The sequence below is a fragment of the Vulpes lagopus genome, chromosome 4 (genome assembly GCF_018345385.1).
Source record: "Vulpes lagopus strain Blue_001 chromosome 4, ASM1834538v1, whole genome shotgun sequence".
Taxonomy (NCBI): Eukaryota; Metazoa; Chordata; class Mammalia; order Carnivora; family Canidae; genus Vulpes; species Vulpes lagopus.
Genome location: NC_054827.1, coordinates 68,119,816 through 68,136,236, shown reverse-complemented (window position 1 = coordinate 68,136,236; position 16,421 = coordinate 68,119,816). Strand labels below are relative to the sequence as shown.

Below are 16,421 nucleotides of genomic sequence, written 5' to 3'. Positions count from 1 at the left end.
CCAGGTGCTCCTGAGAAGGGGATTTCATCAGGAGAGGCTGGGCGGAGAGCAGACTTCTCTGTACATGCATCCACACTGGCACATAGCCACCTTGTCTGGGAACAAACTTCCTGTCACACTTGTCCACCTAGCTTCCTCCTCATCCCAGCACATGCCCCTCCACCCAGGGCCAGTCCAGAGGCTTATAGACAACTGAGAGACAAGGTGAGGAAAAGTTCTTCTTAGTGGAAGAGAAGTAACATTTCATTAATTTTTTTTTTTCCAGTTGAAAGGGATCTCCGAGCACCTGGACAAGGTGTTGAATGGGATGTGGAAAAGTGAATCTCTTGCTTCAAATATGATAGAAACTATACTGATCTGAGAGAACGTGAGTTCCCTCATTTTAGTTCCAGGATTCACACTAACTTTCCCTTGTTCTTTGTTTCCTTGTGGGCAATTTAAGGAACTTGGGCCAGTAGTTCTAGAATCCCTACGAGCTCTAAGAAAAGTTTGTGATGATAAGGAGCTTCCAGTGTGAGCAGGCATGAGGAGTGTCTGTAAAAAGTTAAATACAGGGAAAACTTAAATATAGGGAAAGAAATAGAAACCATTGGTTGCCTATGGTGGTGTGGAGATTGGTTGGAGTGGAAGTTGCGTACTGACATGGTGTACAAATCCTTAAAATTCATTAAATTTGTATATTTAGGATGCACACATCATTCAAGCACACAGCAAAGATAAAAGAGTTAAGTGATATAATTTTTTTAAGGTACCTCAAATCAGTGTAGAGTTTCCATATAACAAACTCTGTAAGTGTGGTCTAAACATTTTTAGAGAGGTGCTATGTATCAGGAAGGTGGAGGATGAAAATGTGATAAAGGTACAGGATAAATGTATAAAGGATAAATGTGACAGATCGAAGGTAGCCTCATAATAAACCCTGCATTTTTGCATATGATAAAATACTATTTTGCTTCCCATAACTATTTTCATTTCATTTTTTAAGACTTTTTTCTTTACTTTGTATTATTTTTAAGTAGCCTCTCTATCCAGTGTGGGCCTTGAACTGACAACCCTCAGATCAAGAGTTGCATGCTTTGCGGACTGAGCCCACCAAGCATCCCAGCCATTTAATTTCTTAAGATAGTTTTGAGACTTTGGGATATTTTCTTTTTCCTTGTCTTTTTTAAGTTGCATCACATTTTCCTTTATTCTTTCTTTAAAAAATTAGCTCTACTATTTCTTCAAATTTGCCTCCTTAGGTTGTTGTTGTTGTTTTTTTTTTTTTTTTTTAAATCTATTACGTGTGAGGCTTACCTGTCTGGGCGGTTCCTTGCACATAGTTAACACCCCATAAATATTAGTTACACAGAACTGTTGAGTTTATATCCTTATATATTTGTGTCTTAGGATGCTATGTGATTTTGCATTTAACCAATTAAATATTTCCCTACATTTTCACCCTTTTTCTATAGAGATGATGTGATCTCTGTTGGACTGTACCTTTAAAATTTTTCCTTTGTTCTTATTTAAAATTTTTAGCAGAAAATGTCTTTTAATCTTTGGTGACAATCCTAAACTATTATTCCACCATCTTCTTTCACCTAACTTACCCATATGTGCAAACAGCAAATGGAGCGACACTGATTGAAATTTTTTGTTGTTGTTATGTCCAGTCTGAAAGTTAAAAAAAAAAATGGTTGGTGATGTACAATCTGCTGTGAGATGACACAGGGATTAAAAGATAATATATTTAAAACTACATTCTACTAAAATGTCTTGCATTTAAGCAAGATGAGGAGCTTGAAGGAGGAGTACATGAAAGAAGTTAGATTAATGCTTAGCTTAAAAGATAAAAGTATTAAGCATGGAAAAAGCATAAGAGAAGGGAAGGCCACAGCTCCTGCCCCGCTCCTGATGCCCCTTAGTCTCTATACTATCCCAGTGCCATTATCTGAGTTAGCCAACCTAGATTTTTGCTGGTTGGAATTCATTCTGATTTACTCCTGGTTATTTTTGGTCTTTTGTTTTTCTTCCTCAGTCCCCTAAGTGCTTAAAGTCCATGCCAATGTTAATTGTTTCCAAACTCCAGAAGACAAAACTGACCCTAGAAGGTGCCCTGGCTCCCAGGAGAGTCTAACTCAAACTGTCCAGCAGGCTTCCTTTGAACTCATTTCACTATCTAAAGATGTCCAGTCTAAGAGTTTTGATAGAGCAAGAATAGGTAGTTGACCACAGTAGTGTCTAAAGTCATGGGGATGAAAGAAGTAGGATTAGAAAACTTTATGAAGAAAATAAACATGTGTCTAAGGGACCCTGTAAAAATTTCAAAAGCTCCATTCTTTGTAGTTCAGCGGGAGGCCAGATTAGATTCTAAGCCCCAAGGTGAATGAATCCCCAAGTGGGCATTAACACCAGGGTCTCTCTGCAGTGAACAGAAGCCCAGAATCACTTCCAATTTTTTAGGCTCATCGATTAAAATCTGAATGCCAAAACCAGGTTACAAAAGCTGTAATGTATCGTCAATATTTACATTTAATTTGTTAAGCTTCTCTTAACACGGTCACAAAATACAGTGGATTGTATGTATAATATAATTTAAGGACACCATTAGTAGTTTGAATTTACTGTTTTTCTGTTTTTGAATTTACTGAATTTATTGTTTGGTTAGCCAAATTGCTGTTTTCCCATTCCTATCCTTGTGTACTTTCTGACTAATGAATACTTAAACTTTTCCAAATGGATGTTATAGAGAATATTTCCACAGAATTGTACGATATGGAGAATAAAAGATTTCTCAAAAGTTATCTCTTTGAAATAGAAAACTTTGGTGGAGAAGAGAATCAATGACAAGTGTAGAATTACAGAGGAGATAGAGAGGATATAAGGAAAAAGCATTAGCTACTTTAGAATTAGATCTCTCAAACTTATGTTGTCAAATCAGAGTTTTAGGAATATGGGAGGTTGTTACAGATCAGAATAAAATCATGATGTATATTTAGCAGCATTGGATTGAAACAGTCACAAGTTGCTACAAAATCTTACCTGACTTTAGGGACGAGAGTTACAGGAAAATTAAAAAATATATTTTTAAAAATGTAAGTAGTGGGGCTCCTGGGTGGCTCAGTCATTTGGGCATCTGACTCTTGATTTTGGTTCAGGTCATGCTCTTAGGGTTATGAGATTGAGCCCTGCTTTTGGACTTCAAGCTGGATGTGGAGCCTGCTTAAGATTCTCTCTCTCTCTCTGTCTCTAAAATATGCATATATATGTATATATATATTATATATATGTAGAAATGAATGGTATATCAATCCCCTAATTTTAAAATCAAGGCCTAAAATATTTGTTTTCTCTTTAGAACATTTCATTTTAAGTATATGACCATCACTTAGAACTTTCATGTGGGAAATAATTAGACAGGAAAGACTGAACAACTGGTTGATTGATTCTTTCTTACATCTGTGACTTGCTTCCTGGAAGGAGCATTGGAGCAGATGTCAAACTACAATCTTAGAGAACAATTAAAACCAAGTAGTCTTAGAGCATATGGATCCTTTCTTTTTCTATGGGCATTTTTTTTTTTTTTCTAACAGTGGCCATGAAGAAAGAAACTGAATGATCCAGAATCAAGCTTTAAACTCCAATGAAAAAATAAATAAATAAATAAATAAATAAATAAATAAATAAATAAACTCCAATGATCCTGAGTTTAAATTTACCATAAATCTTTATATTCCATGCTTGTAGGTTAGTTTTTAATAGACCTATTCTCACATATACTTTATAGAGCAGAGTCTAAATTCGGGGTAATCCAGTTACTGAAAGGGAACTAGCTATATATCCAATATACCCTGACCATGAACAAGATAGCAGTTATGCCTCCTTCTCTGTTTAGAAGAAAAATACTTAAACTTTCATTACTTAGTTTTTTCTTTGTGTTTTCCTAGTCTATTAGGCATTCATTTAACTTAACACTTTATCTTATTGTGGTTAGGAGCATTGGAAATGGGAACATTTAAGATGACATTTGGTTTATTAAAACCTTACAAAATTAGCAGATGGTTTAGAAAAGCAGCATTAAAAATGCTACTTGATCCTTAATTCAAGACCATACTTGATGCTGCATCTGGAAGAAGCGCGATGCCAAGAAAAATGCTATTGAGTTAAAGACTATGTTATTCATAAATATTTAGGAAAATAAGAGACAAGTGTTCATGAGCATAGCTTGTGAAACCAAATAGATATTCCATTGGAGAAGGGTTCTGCAAACATTTCCAAATATGTAGTATTTATTCTTACACCATTTTAATAGACCTATGGAGAATAGAACTTTATAATGAATCCAGGCAAAACTTTCTAGGTACAGTGCTTTATCTTATTCATTTTCTGCCCAAATGGAAGTTGTCATTTGTTATAGTCACTAGGATGAATAGTCGCTGTGTATTTAAACTCCCTCACACCAAATATAGAATCCTCCAAGTTTTAGTCTTTAAATATTTTCCCAACACTTACAATATTAAAAAGCTGAGTGTAATTAATTGGTGCCATATATAACTGTGATAGCTGGCATCTGGATACTTTTCCTGTTATTAAGTTTACTGTTTTGCTGTAACCACTGTATTGGTGAAGTCGGAATGCTTCCTGCTTAATACCTGTTAAATGTTTTGTTTCTCTTCCACAAGGAAAAGGAAGCTTTAGAATTGTTAAATACAGTTTTATGGGAGTAGAAATAAATGCTTAAAATTTTATGAGCCCTTTTGACCTTTATTCTTTTATTAAGAAATATAAACTTTATGGAATAGGGCTTTTTATAAACAAACACTTTTGTGTTCTAGTCCATGTAGTTAGCATATTGTTGCTGATCTAAAAACCTATGTCTGGGTGGCAAGTTAGACTTCTTCAGACTGTGTCAGATGCTGAAATGGTCAGGAATAAGAAATTACTCACTACCTATATGGGTACCTATTTGACAGAAGGCCTCTGTGGGCTTTCTAAGGCTCAAGAAGCTCAACAGCTGGAGAGCAAATGCTTTTTCTTCTTGAGCAATGATGCTCTTTGGGAGCTCTCAGGCTCCCAACTGGTAACATGTCAGCCTCTTGTGCAAGTTATCAGAAAATGTAAGGATCTAATTTAAGCCATCCTCAAATATGTGAATTAAATGGCTAATAATTTTATTTTAAACATCAAACCTTCCTGCATAGGACTTCTGAGAAGAAACCTCAGATAATGGATCGCCCTAGATACAAGTGGTTTTTAGATTCTATAATGCTGTTATCTTTTGTTCAACATTGCAAAATTTAGATCTAAGTCTTGGGTAAGGAATTAAATATTACCTAAATCAAGTATATCCTTAATAGTTTAAGAGAACAGAATCAGAAGAGAATCAATGGCATGTTTAATAGGAACCTGGCCATTTACTGTTTGCTTTTGTAGGAGATCAAATATCTAATGCCAGATTTTAACAGCAGCATGATATGCTGGAAAGACCATCTAATGTGGGGCCAGGAGACCCATTTAATGTAGCCCAGAATTCAAGTTCCAAGAGTATAGGCTGTGTGAACTTGACCAAGTCATGGAACTTCTTTGAGTCTCAATTTCACACCACAGGTAATAAGGGTAAATATGGAAATAAACTACTTTCTAGGGTTAGAGTCTTATGAGAGATGAGATTGTGAAAATGATTTATGAATAGCAAAGCCTGGATTTGAATTCTCACTTTAGTGCTTTCTGGAATTGTAGTTTTGGATAAATTACTTAACCCAATAAAACCATGTTTTTCATGATTTAAAATAAAGAAAAAAATCCAATATTTGCAAACTGTTACAAAGTAGGAAGCTTCAGAAATGTTACTTGCTGTTATAACTTACTATTTTTGCTAAGTGTCTACAAATCTATTGTCATCTGGAGATTTAAAATAATGTCATAAAATTTTATTTTAAGATATTTGAAGTCTATTCTAGTAGGTCCTTATTTTCACTTGAAGATTTGTTACTGCTCACACTTCCTTGTAAATTAGAGTAATTTTTAAACTAAGAATTTATGTAGAATGAGCAGCTTTCTTCCTGAAGACATAATGTCCCCTCTGTATGTAATTTTTTAGCTCTCTGATGCAGGAGACTTTAAAAGAGGAATGGATGTCCAGGATTTTTTTCATCATTTACAGTGTGCCATAATTAATTACAATTTAAATCGTTTTGTTGGTGTATCTGGCATAAAATAAGGGAAGCTTTTTTGACTCTATAGATATCGGGTCAATTTTTAAAAAGAAATTGTGCAATAAGAAAACATTTGAAGCCCCTGTGAGCTCTTGGTGCCCTTTGCAGAGAACATGTTTGAGAGGCACCAGTGATTGCCTGCCTCTTACAATCCATTTAGAGAGTCAACCTCAAACCTTTCCTTAGGTAATGGGATTAGCACTCTGTTGGGACTACAATCCTTACAGATACAAATTTGTTTCTAAATGTCCTAGCTAGTAATCCTATGCTCTTTAACAGGTTTTATAATGTAATTGACACTCTTGGAATGGAAAACATAGATGGCAGACTTCTTTCTACTGGATCAGGAAATTCAGAGGCTTTAACAGAAAGTACTCTGTTTGGAGGAAGTTAAAATTAGTTGCTCCTGGTCTTTGTTCTTCAATGATAGTGTCATTGAAGGAATGTGATGAGTAAGCTGAATTTAGAATACAGTGATCCATAGATGCTTTTATAAGCTGTTCAACCATACATGAAGAAATTTCCTTTTAATGTCCTTAATTTTTATTATTTCAAGATAAAAATATATTAAGAAATATTTTCAGTTTCATAGCGCTTGATACTTTAAAAACCTTCTGAGCCAGTTAGTTTTAATATAAAAGGAATAAAAGTCCGGCAACCCTGTGGCTCAGCGGTTTAGCATTGCCTTCAGCCCAGGGTGTGATCCTGGAGACCCCGGATCGAGTGCCACACCTGGAGCCTGCTTCTCCCTCTGCCTGTGTTTCTTCCTCTCTCTCTCCGTCTGTGTCTCTCATGAATAAATGAATAAAATCTTAAAAAAAAAAAAAAAAGGAATAAAAGTCAAGAAGTGTTGGGTTCTTCTCTTCCCTATCCTCTTTCAGCAAGCCATCTTTTACTTCCCCAGAAGGATAATACAGGTATATTGAGACATTATGATCCTTGGAAAAGAAAACAAGATAAAATCTTAGTAAACTTGCTGTATAACATATTCCTGATCAAATTCTAATGTTTTTATTCCCTTTTACTGTTAATTATATCATAACATGAATAATGACTGAACATTGTAAACAAATATTATTACTTTGAGAAAATGCCTAAAAATCAAAATATACCAAGTCTGTTTTGTGAAGCATATTTTTTAATAGCTAGGATTCCAGTGAACTATAAAATTTGAGTTACAATATCTTTTGAAGATCACTTGAGTTTAATATAAATACTAGCCTTGTACTACATTGAGAAATTTAGATTAGACAGCAAGTATTATTGTATAGCAAACTTTGACCTGATAGTTGTTGTAATATTTTTCTTTTGAAATTGTGCTCATTTTTTTTCAAAAATGTTCTATTCATTTCCCTTTCATCTTCAATATATGGTGTTGACTATACCTTTACCTTGTCCTGATGGCTTCTGATCATAACCTTGTATATGAGTTGTGACTGTGCTGGAGAAACCCTGGGGTACACCGTAGGGAATAAGGACTTTGGCATCAGAGTCCTGATTTACTACTCGCTCTCTGACTGCCTGGTGTAAGTTCCTTGACCATTCTGAGCCTCAATCTTCTCATCTGTAAGGTGGGCCTGGTAATACAGATCTAGGGTAGTGGTAAGGGTTTCATGAGATGGAATTGCATCTAACAGTGTGTGGCATGGAGAAGGCATTTCCTAGTTTAGTAAGTTTAGTTCCTAGGTCATAGTAGCCAGAGATGGAAATGCAGATGATTGGGTTTGAGTTGGGGTTTGGGTTTGGTCAGCTTCATGCGTACATGCTGACTGCAGCCGCGGCCTTGATATTCATCATTGGTTATTTCTTTGTTTGCTTTTTATTAAAAAGAAGAAGACAAAGAAGAATGCAACTATGTAATCTCCAAGGTAGTATAATATGGCTGTCAGCATCAGCTGAAAATATGTATGACTTAAATCAACTACATTTGCAGATAAGAAATTCCTACCTCATAGGGTTATTTTAAAGACTCAAAGATATATAGCAATTCAAAGAGCTTTAGCACATGCTAAGTGCTCAGTAGAAGTAAGCTATTACTAATATAAAGATGTGACTCCTGTGATGGAGGTTAGGAACTCTGAATTTTGGCTGAAAATCATGTGTAAAGCATTTTCTGTGTATCTCAATATAAGCTAATCTTTATTTCATTTTTTTAAGGCTAAGCTTTTAATGGTTATAATTAACAATTAAAGTTGCTAAATTTTGGGAATATATTTGAGTATATATTTATTCAAACAAACAATCCCTTTTGGGTTTTTTATATATAGTCTTTAAAAGAGTCAAAAATTAGCAGACAGGTGTTTTTTTTGTTGTTGTTGTTGTTTTTAGAAAATCATACCTGGGAGAAATAATTCTAAATATATCTTATATCTTATCCAAATGTATGCGGATTGTGTGTGTATATTCCCTTTAGAAATCTCAGAATCTAGAAAGAATTTACTTGGTCCCTCTTTCTGGGTCCTGGCCTTATATCATGTCAGTAGTCCACTGGTCTAGCAACATATATAGAGTTCTTTCAGTCTGGTGGTAAATATTTGCATGTAACCCAGGCTTATGTCCAGTTGGCATACACTCATCTTCTACTAATTAAAAATACTGTACATAGCAAATTAAGCATTTTTGCTTTGAAAAAAATGGAGGGCCTAAAGCAGTCTCACAGATTTTAGAGGAATGATGCTCATCAGCTGTGAGACTTCTGACTCTGCTTTTTTTTTGATAATCTGAGTGTCAGGTTCACAAGGGAACTCAGAAGCCAACTATCTCAATTTATAGTTTAGAATACGAAGCTCAGGGTAGTTAAGGTACTGGCCTAGGGATGGGTCAGTTTTAACTTCTGTGTCAACTCTGGTCATTTGGGGTTATGGCTGTTTGGAGGCCATAGATTTGACATTCTTCAATTAGATCAAGATCACACAGATAGTTTGTGGCAGAGCTGGGACTAGAACCTAGTTCTTTCGGTTTCTAATCTCATTTTCATTTCTCCTGGTCATTTTATTGTAAAACTCATGGAAACCTTTATATTGAATACGTCTTTATAACCTTCTAATCCATTATGTAGGCATGAAAAGTTAAGATTCTGACATTTTTATTATATGCAAAGGAAGTGAACATTACCTTGTTAAAAATATCATGCTTATTATTCAATTTTGAAACTGCAGACAAGATGTGTGAAAGAGAAATGTAGCTTCATATGCATATTTTTTAAGTGTGACCCTTTGTTACTGCTCCGTTTTACAAAGTATGCCATCAGCCTTTTTTAAGGACACATTTCAACATGGATTACATTTTTAGAGAATTAGCTTGAATTATTTTTAGCTAATGGCCAAAACATGTATGTATCTGTATGTGTGAAGTAGAAAATAAATTATCAATAGCTAAAAGTGATTGTGATATTATGAATAATGTGATTATATTTCATACAGTTTTTTTCTCTCTCTTTTTTTAAAGCTTGTATTTATTTATTCATGAGAGACACAGAGAGAGAGAGGCAGAGACACAGGCAGAGGGAGAAGCAGGTTCCATCTGGGGAGCCTGACGTGGGACTCGATCCCAGGACCCTGGGATCATGACCTGAGCTGAAAGCAGACACTCAACCACTGAACCACCCAGGCGTCCCTATTTCATACAGTTTTTGAGACCAGTGGATGTAGTGTGTGTTTTTCCCTGGGTAGCAATGTTAGCACACAGTAAATATCTAACAATATGGTAACCCTTCCCCCATGTAGTCTTCACTCTAACTGGAAAAAATCAATTGCTATGCTAATATGGTACAGTTTGTAAGTTATGTTAAGATGCTAAGTGAAATTTGGGCATTTTGATATAACTATCATTTTTTATAGGAACTAATCTGTCTCTCTTTCTCTCTCTCTTTCTTCTTCTTATACACACACTACCCTTCCTTCCAGTCATCCACCTTTCCTGTGGCGTGCGCTGTGTTTTCCTCTTTCTGCCTTTGTAGCCAGTGGGCTTAAAGTTCTACATTACCTTGAAACCCAGACTTTAAAGATGGTCTCAGGGCTGTTCCCTTTACTTCTTTTGTCCAGTAGTTCTTTATAACCTGAAAGGTTGATAAATGTCTGAATTGAACCATGATTACAACTTGCCAAACTTCTCTCTGTCTTGATAATTGAGTCCTCCTTTACCTACCTAGCAATGTACTGATTATTTGGGGATATACAGTAATTTCTTTTAACAAGAATATTGAGGGATCCCTGGGTTGCTCAGCAGTTTAGCCCCTGCCTTCAGCTCAGGTCATGATCCTGGAGACCCGGGATCGAGTCCCACATCGGGCTCCCTGCATGGAGCTTGCTTCTCCCTCTGCCTGTTTCTCTGCCTCTCTCTCTCTCTCTCTCTCTCTCTGTCTTTCATGAATAAATAAAATCTTAAAAAAAAAAAAAACAAGAATACTGAAATATTATCAGAGCTAACATCGTTTTAAGGCAGGCCTGACACTGACCCATGCCCATAGCTAGGGCAGGGCCAAACTAGTCTAGTATAGTTTCAGGGGCTTGCATGTCCTCTCCCTCCCAAGTATTATCCTCCTTTTCTTTTATTCTTACATCCTGCTCTTTATTCTATAATTAGACATACAGCTTCTTTGCAAGAACAGTTTGGAGGGATAAGTTGTGGGGAACTCATTCACAGGAAAGTTCACAAACCACAGAACTGCCTACATAACCACCTCCAGACCATTGGGAGGCAGAGCTAAGTCAAAAGGAGCACAAGCTTTGAGTCAGAGAGCCCTGGAATTAAGTCTTTTCTTTCTTTTGAGATATTTTGTCGCCTTGCACAACTTAACATTTGTCACCTCACTCAGACCACTGTTTCTTCACAGTGTAAATGATAATGTTCCATCGACTGTAGATGAATAAATGGGAGGCTGAGGTCCCTACAGGCCCATGTTGGGGGGATTGTATCTTTGCCAGGAGTCCTTTGTGTTGACTTCTAGGAGTTGAGGAAATGTAGGGGCCCTGTTGCTTGCTTACTGCTGTGCTACTTGTTATGTAGATGCATTTTTTTTTTGCTTGTTTTTCTTTGATGATGTCATAACTGGATCCATCCTCATTACCCTGAGTATTCATTAATCGAGGATTTCTGCCCTCACGCCTCTCTCATGTAGAAACAAGATGGACATGCAAGAAATTGTTAAAGTACCAAGCTTGTTATAAAAGGTCACCCGTGCTACAGATGTTGGGAAGGGTAAGAACACACTGTGGGGAATCCAACACCATAGGAACAACAGCTCCACTTTTCTGGTGGTGTGGCCATTTAGGTAAATGGCATAAAAGTATGTCTGATGCCAGGACACAGGAAGGTTAGTCCTGTAAAAATCATAGTTCTTGTCAAATCTTGTTTGCAGGATTTGGTTTCATAAAAGAAATGAGCATTTCTTGTAAGAGTATCTAATTTGCAGCTTGGCTTCTTCACATTCCAGTGAGTGGAGGCAAGAGTTAATGGGGTGAAGGTTACTGGGTTCCACACCTGTCCCCAGGGGCTCACATTTTCTGAGAACACACCCTACATTAAATTTATGATTATCCAAGAAGCCATTATAGAGTAATGGCTGAAATAGAAGCTTTGTTATGTGTTCGTTTTTTAATTCTGTATTGACCGTTTAATTAGATAAAATGTTTTATGCGTATGTTGGAACTCTCATGAGTTTAAGGCCAATTAATTTGTTTTGGATGATTTTTAAAAATCTCATTTTTGTCCCTCATTTTTGTATAGGTTTTCCCCCTGCTTTTTGGGTGTCATCCTTTCACAAGGGCCATGCTAATCTTCTCTGTATCATTCCAATTTTGGTATATGTGCTGCCAAAGTGAGCAGCCCTTCTTTTTGGAACATTTCCCTTGAACCTTAGTTCCTAAGAGTTTGTTATAATACTGCAATGGTTTACAGGTAGCTGAAGCATGTCTATCTGTGAAAGTCGTGTATCTGTTACAAATATTTGCTGATGTCTTGCTATGTGCCAGGCACTATGCTAGATATTGGGGGTACAGTAGTGAAAGCGTACAAAAATCTCCGCTCTTATAGAGCTTACAGTCAGAAATTAAAGTGATAAGAAAAATAGGTCATATTGTAATGAGATGGAATACTTTGGAGTAGTAAAGGATGGTGGGTCATCCCAGGAGCATGGGAAGGTTGCAATTCTAAATATCAAGGTCAACGAAGAGCTCACGGAGAAGGTGGCAATTGAGCAAAGACCTGGACTGAGCAAGGGAGGAAACCCCATGGATACACATGTGGTGTGAGAGTATTCTAGGCAGGGGAAAGAGCAAGTGGGAGGACGCCTGTGTAAAGAATAGCAAGGCCAGTGTGCCTGGGTGACATGGAGCAGGGGAAAGGGTGAAGGGGGGAGGGACCCATGAGGAGGGGTGAGGGTTAGAGAGGCTGGATTTTTAAGGCCTGGCATGCCAGGATGGTGACTCTCACTTTTATTCCCACCCAAATGAAGGGGTGTTAAGCAGCAAGATACGAACTGCTTTCCTACAGGCTCCCTATGATTGCTGTGCATTGAGAACAGATTATAAGGTGGCGAGGGCAAAAGCAGGGTGCTGAGTTAGGAGGCAGTTGCAGTGCCCCAGGCATGAGAAGATGGTAGCTAACTACTTACTGTGTGCTCAGTGCTGCCTGTAGTGTATACAGAGCCCCCCCCCCCCCGCCCGTGCAAAGGGACCACTTCTGTATATTTCTCAGCCTCTGCATTTTTCCCCTTGTAGCTCAGATCTTACGTGAAAGGGAAGGAGGAATCAGTGACATCCATCATACTGTTTGAGTCATGACTGTGATCATATGAATCCTGTGTATGTGTGTGCAGCATTTTTATAGTTTCCAAAGCATTCTTGTATGTCTATTTTGCCACACGTAGCCCTCACTATAGCCTATTTTGAAAGGGTAGCAGTCCCCAGGTTTATAGGCCATGGCTAGAGGCATCCAGCTGGTTCCTTCTCTTTTCAGGAGGGTGCATATTGGCTTCTGTGAATATGTATAAGCTAAGCAATAACCAATAACCATCTATTCATGGAAGATGGGGTTTGGGTACACTTAAAGAAATTTACTCAGCTGCCGGCTCATTAAAGAGTATATCTATCATTGGTGGTGGCTGGGTTGTCAGGCTGAAAAACCTTCCTTGTTATTGGAATCGGGTCTGTAAATTGTTCAGACGAGATTCTTCATCAAACAAGAACACACACCATTTTCTCTTTTTAAATCCAGCATTTCTTTTGGCAGGATTCACATATCTAACGATGAAGTAGAAAAAAGTGTACTAAAACTGGGGGAAACCCCCAATCCCCCCCCTCAAAAAAAAACCCAGGAAGAATTATAATACCCAAAGATACTTAATTTTTGCTAAGCAGTGTTACTAGGTACAGTGTTGCCTTGTGTATGTCAAAATACTTCAGGCAGAGATGGTTTTCATATATGGAATTTAAATAACAAGGCTCGTGACATTTTACTTTTAACCTGCAAGATACATCGAATACAATTAAAATATTCAAGTTAATGTCAAAGAAAATAACAAGTAACTTCTCTCTGTGATTTAATTTGAATTTCAAAGACATTTTCACCATTTCAGACAAAGGACGAGGGAATTGTAGAAATTGCTCTACGTTACAGTAGTTGAGAAAGCAGAGTATGTATGTTGTGTGATGTAACAGCTTTTGCCAGATTTGAATGAAAAAAACCTCTGAATGGGAAAATATACCTTTGTAGTCAAAGGGAATAATATATCACTTGAATTGTGTTCCTGAATTGCCATTTGTCTGGGAAATTGAATTTTTGAATATAACAGCAGTAAAATGCAAAGAAGGCAGATTAATATAGTGATGACTGAAAAAACTTAAGTGCTCAGGGAAGGAATTTGAACTTACAGTTCACACAATAGTGCTCTATTTCTTTCTTACAAATATGATTATTGAAAAGATTAATATTTTATGTTGGAAAAGGTACTTATTTGAATAAGCTCTCAATTATAATACTCCCCATTAAAGATTTTTTTTTTTTTTTTTTTTTTTTTTACTTTACACTTGAAATAGCAGTACGTGTAGAATGCAGTTGACGTTCTGGCTTCTGCTCTGACAAGCTTTTGCAGTACATGATAGGTATAGCCTTTTCAAAATGTTCTTTTTGAACATTCTGCTGGGTAATGGTTTCCCGGTTCGCCTAGGGATCGGTGCCCTGGGTACCATCTGAGACAGTGGCTCATTGTTCCCTGATCCTGTTCTTTTCTGTGTGGACCACTCTTCACATTCCTTCTTCCTCCCTGCTCTTTACTTCTCTTTTCTCACTGATTTAATGCCTCTGTTCAACTATATTATCAAGTGCCTACGATATGCTATGCCAGGCATTCATTATTCCAGGGCCTGGAAATGCAGCTCCTTGTGCTCTTGAAACTTACCTTCTTGTGAAAAAGGTGAACAAGAAACGACTGGAACAAATGAAAGCATTCAGTCTGAATAAGCCCAACTAGCAAGTAGTGAGAGAGCAGTGGGTGCACCACTGAGGTAGGGGGTGAAGGCCACTCACTTCATGAGGAAAGAGCTGAGCCTTCCTTCTTGTGCCTTTTCCCCTTGACCCTCTTCCTGATCCTTTGGAGCCTGGCTGCACTCACAACTTTCATGTACCCAGAGATGAAGCCAGTGCCACATTATTTTTCTTCCACCCACTCAGAGATCTTCCAGATACAGATGGGCTGTCGTTCCCTAACATGCTTTCACTTTCTTATTTCCTATTAAGAATTCACTCAGGATTACGTATATCAGAAGGCTTTCCGCTGAGTGAAGTAAGTCAATCGGAGAAGGACAAACTGTATGTTCTCATTCATTTGGGGAATATAAATAATAGTGAAAGGGAATATAAAGGAAGGGAGAAGAAATGTGTGGGAAATATCAGGAAGGGAGACAGAACATAAAGACTCCTAACTCGGGGAAACGAACTAGGGGTGGTGGAAGGGGAGGAGGGCGGGTGTTGGAGGGGAATGGGTGACGGGCACTGAGGTGGACACTTGACGGGATGAGCACTGGGTGTTTTTCTGTATGTTGGTAAATTGAACACCAATAAAAGTTAATTAAAAAAAAAAAAAAGAAGGCTTTCTTGATCCTTCCATCACGCCCTTGCTTCATCCTCTGCAGACCGCACATGCTGGATTTGCTATGATTATAGACCTTCTCACATTGCCTTGTAAGGTTTGTCTTCCATCCCTTACTATGCCACCCCCGACTGCTCCAGTGAAAGCCAGGTCAGCATGATTCTGTTTATCTTTGTTTTTCCAGAGGCTAACACAGTGTCTGGAGAAAATAAGTTTCAATGACTTACTTTGGATTTTTTTTTAGCCAAATTAATGAATTGTTTACAATTCATTAAGAGCATTAATTACTGCTCTTACAGTAATTTCAAGCCTCTAATGTACTTCTCTTCTAAGACATGACTGATTAAATGAAAGCATAAAAGGTAACATAGTAGGGGATTCATTTAAGAAACTAAATGCATTCTTGTCAGTTAAATAACATGTGAAAGGTACATTAATAACTGGTTTCCTCTGTTTTACTATTTATATTTTTCACAGCCGAAGAGAGCAGGATTTTGAACCACATTTAGAATTAATCAGAAGAAACCTAACAAGCATACAGAAAAACAACATAATTATATATGTGGTTTTATATATGCACTGGAAAGTGAAATTAGATAAGTCATTTGAAGAGCTGTATGATTCATGATAATGCAATCCATTATGTGGCTCACCTTAAATTATACAGTATCACTGAAAAAACATGCCGTGGCTCTAAAATATTTTATATGGGTGGTGTCATCATACATTTGAAGGAATAAGTATAGATATTTAGAAGTTTTCATGGGAAGATTTTTAAACATTTTTAAAAGTTTACATTTTCAGTAGGACACGTTTTTATTTGCCCACTTCTAAGATGAAAAGAAAATGATTTTATCAAGTTCATTCTTAAGGTTTTAAAACTGTTTGCCATCTTTTTCAATAGTTTAAAAAAATAAATAAATGAGTACCCTACAGTTTAGTGGTCATCGACTTTAAACGTCATGGCATTTTTGTATTTTAGTACAGCCTTCTTAAGTCTACGTATGTTTTTACCCTCTTTAGTCATAGCAGTTTTAAAGAATGGTCATTAGGTTCCTTGGACATAAATTATTGCCCCCAAAAGGGAAAGAATATAAACAACACAAATACCGAAGTCTATTTTTTTTTTGTTGTTA

General features: G+C 36.9%; 1 protein-coding gene and 1 non-coding gene across 15 annotated transcripts in view; one reads left to right on the top strand and one right to left on the bottom strand.

Moving 5' to 3' along the window:
• The window catches only part of PAM (peptidylglycine alpha-amidating monooxygenase), a 274,617-nt gene that overhangs the window by 73,091 nt on the left and 185,105 nt on the right, over window positions 1-16,421 (top strand). The window lies entirely within an intron of this gene.
• On the bottom strand, window positions 11,917-12,023 carry LOC121490206. The gene has a single exon (XR_005987539.1). It is a non-coding gene; the product is annotated as a U6 spliceosomal RNA (small nuclear RNA).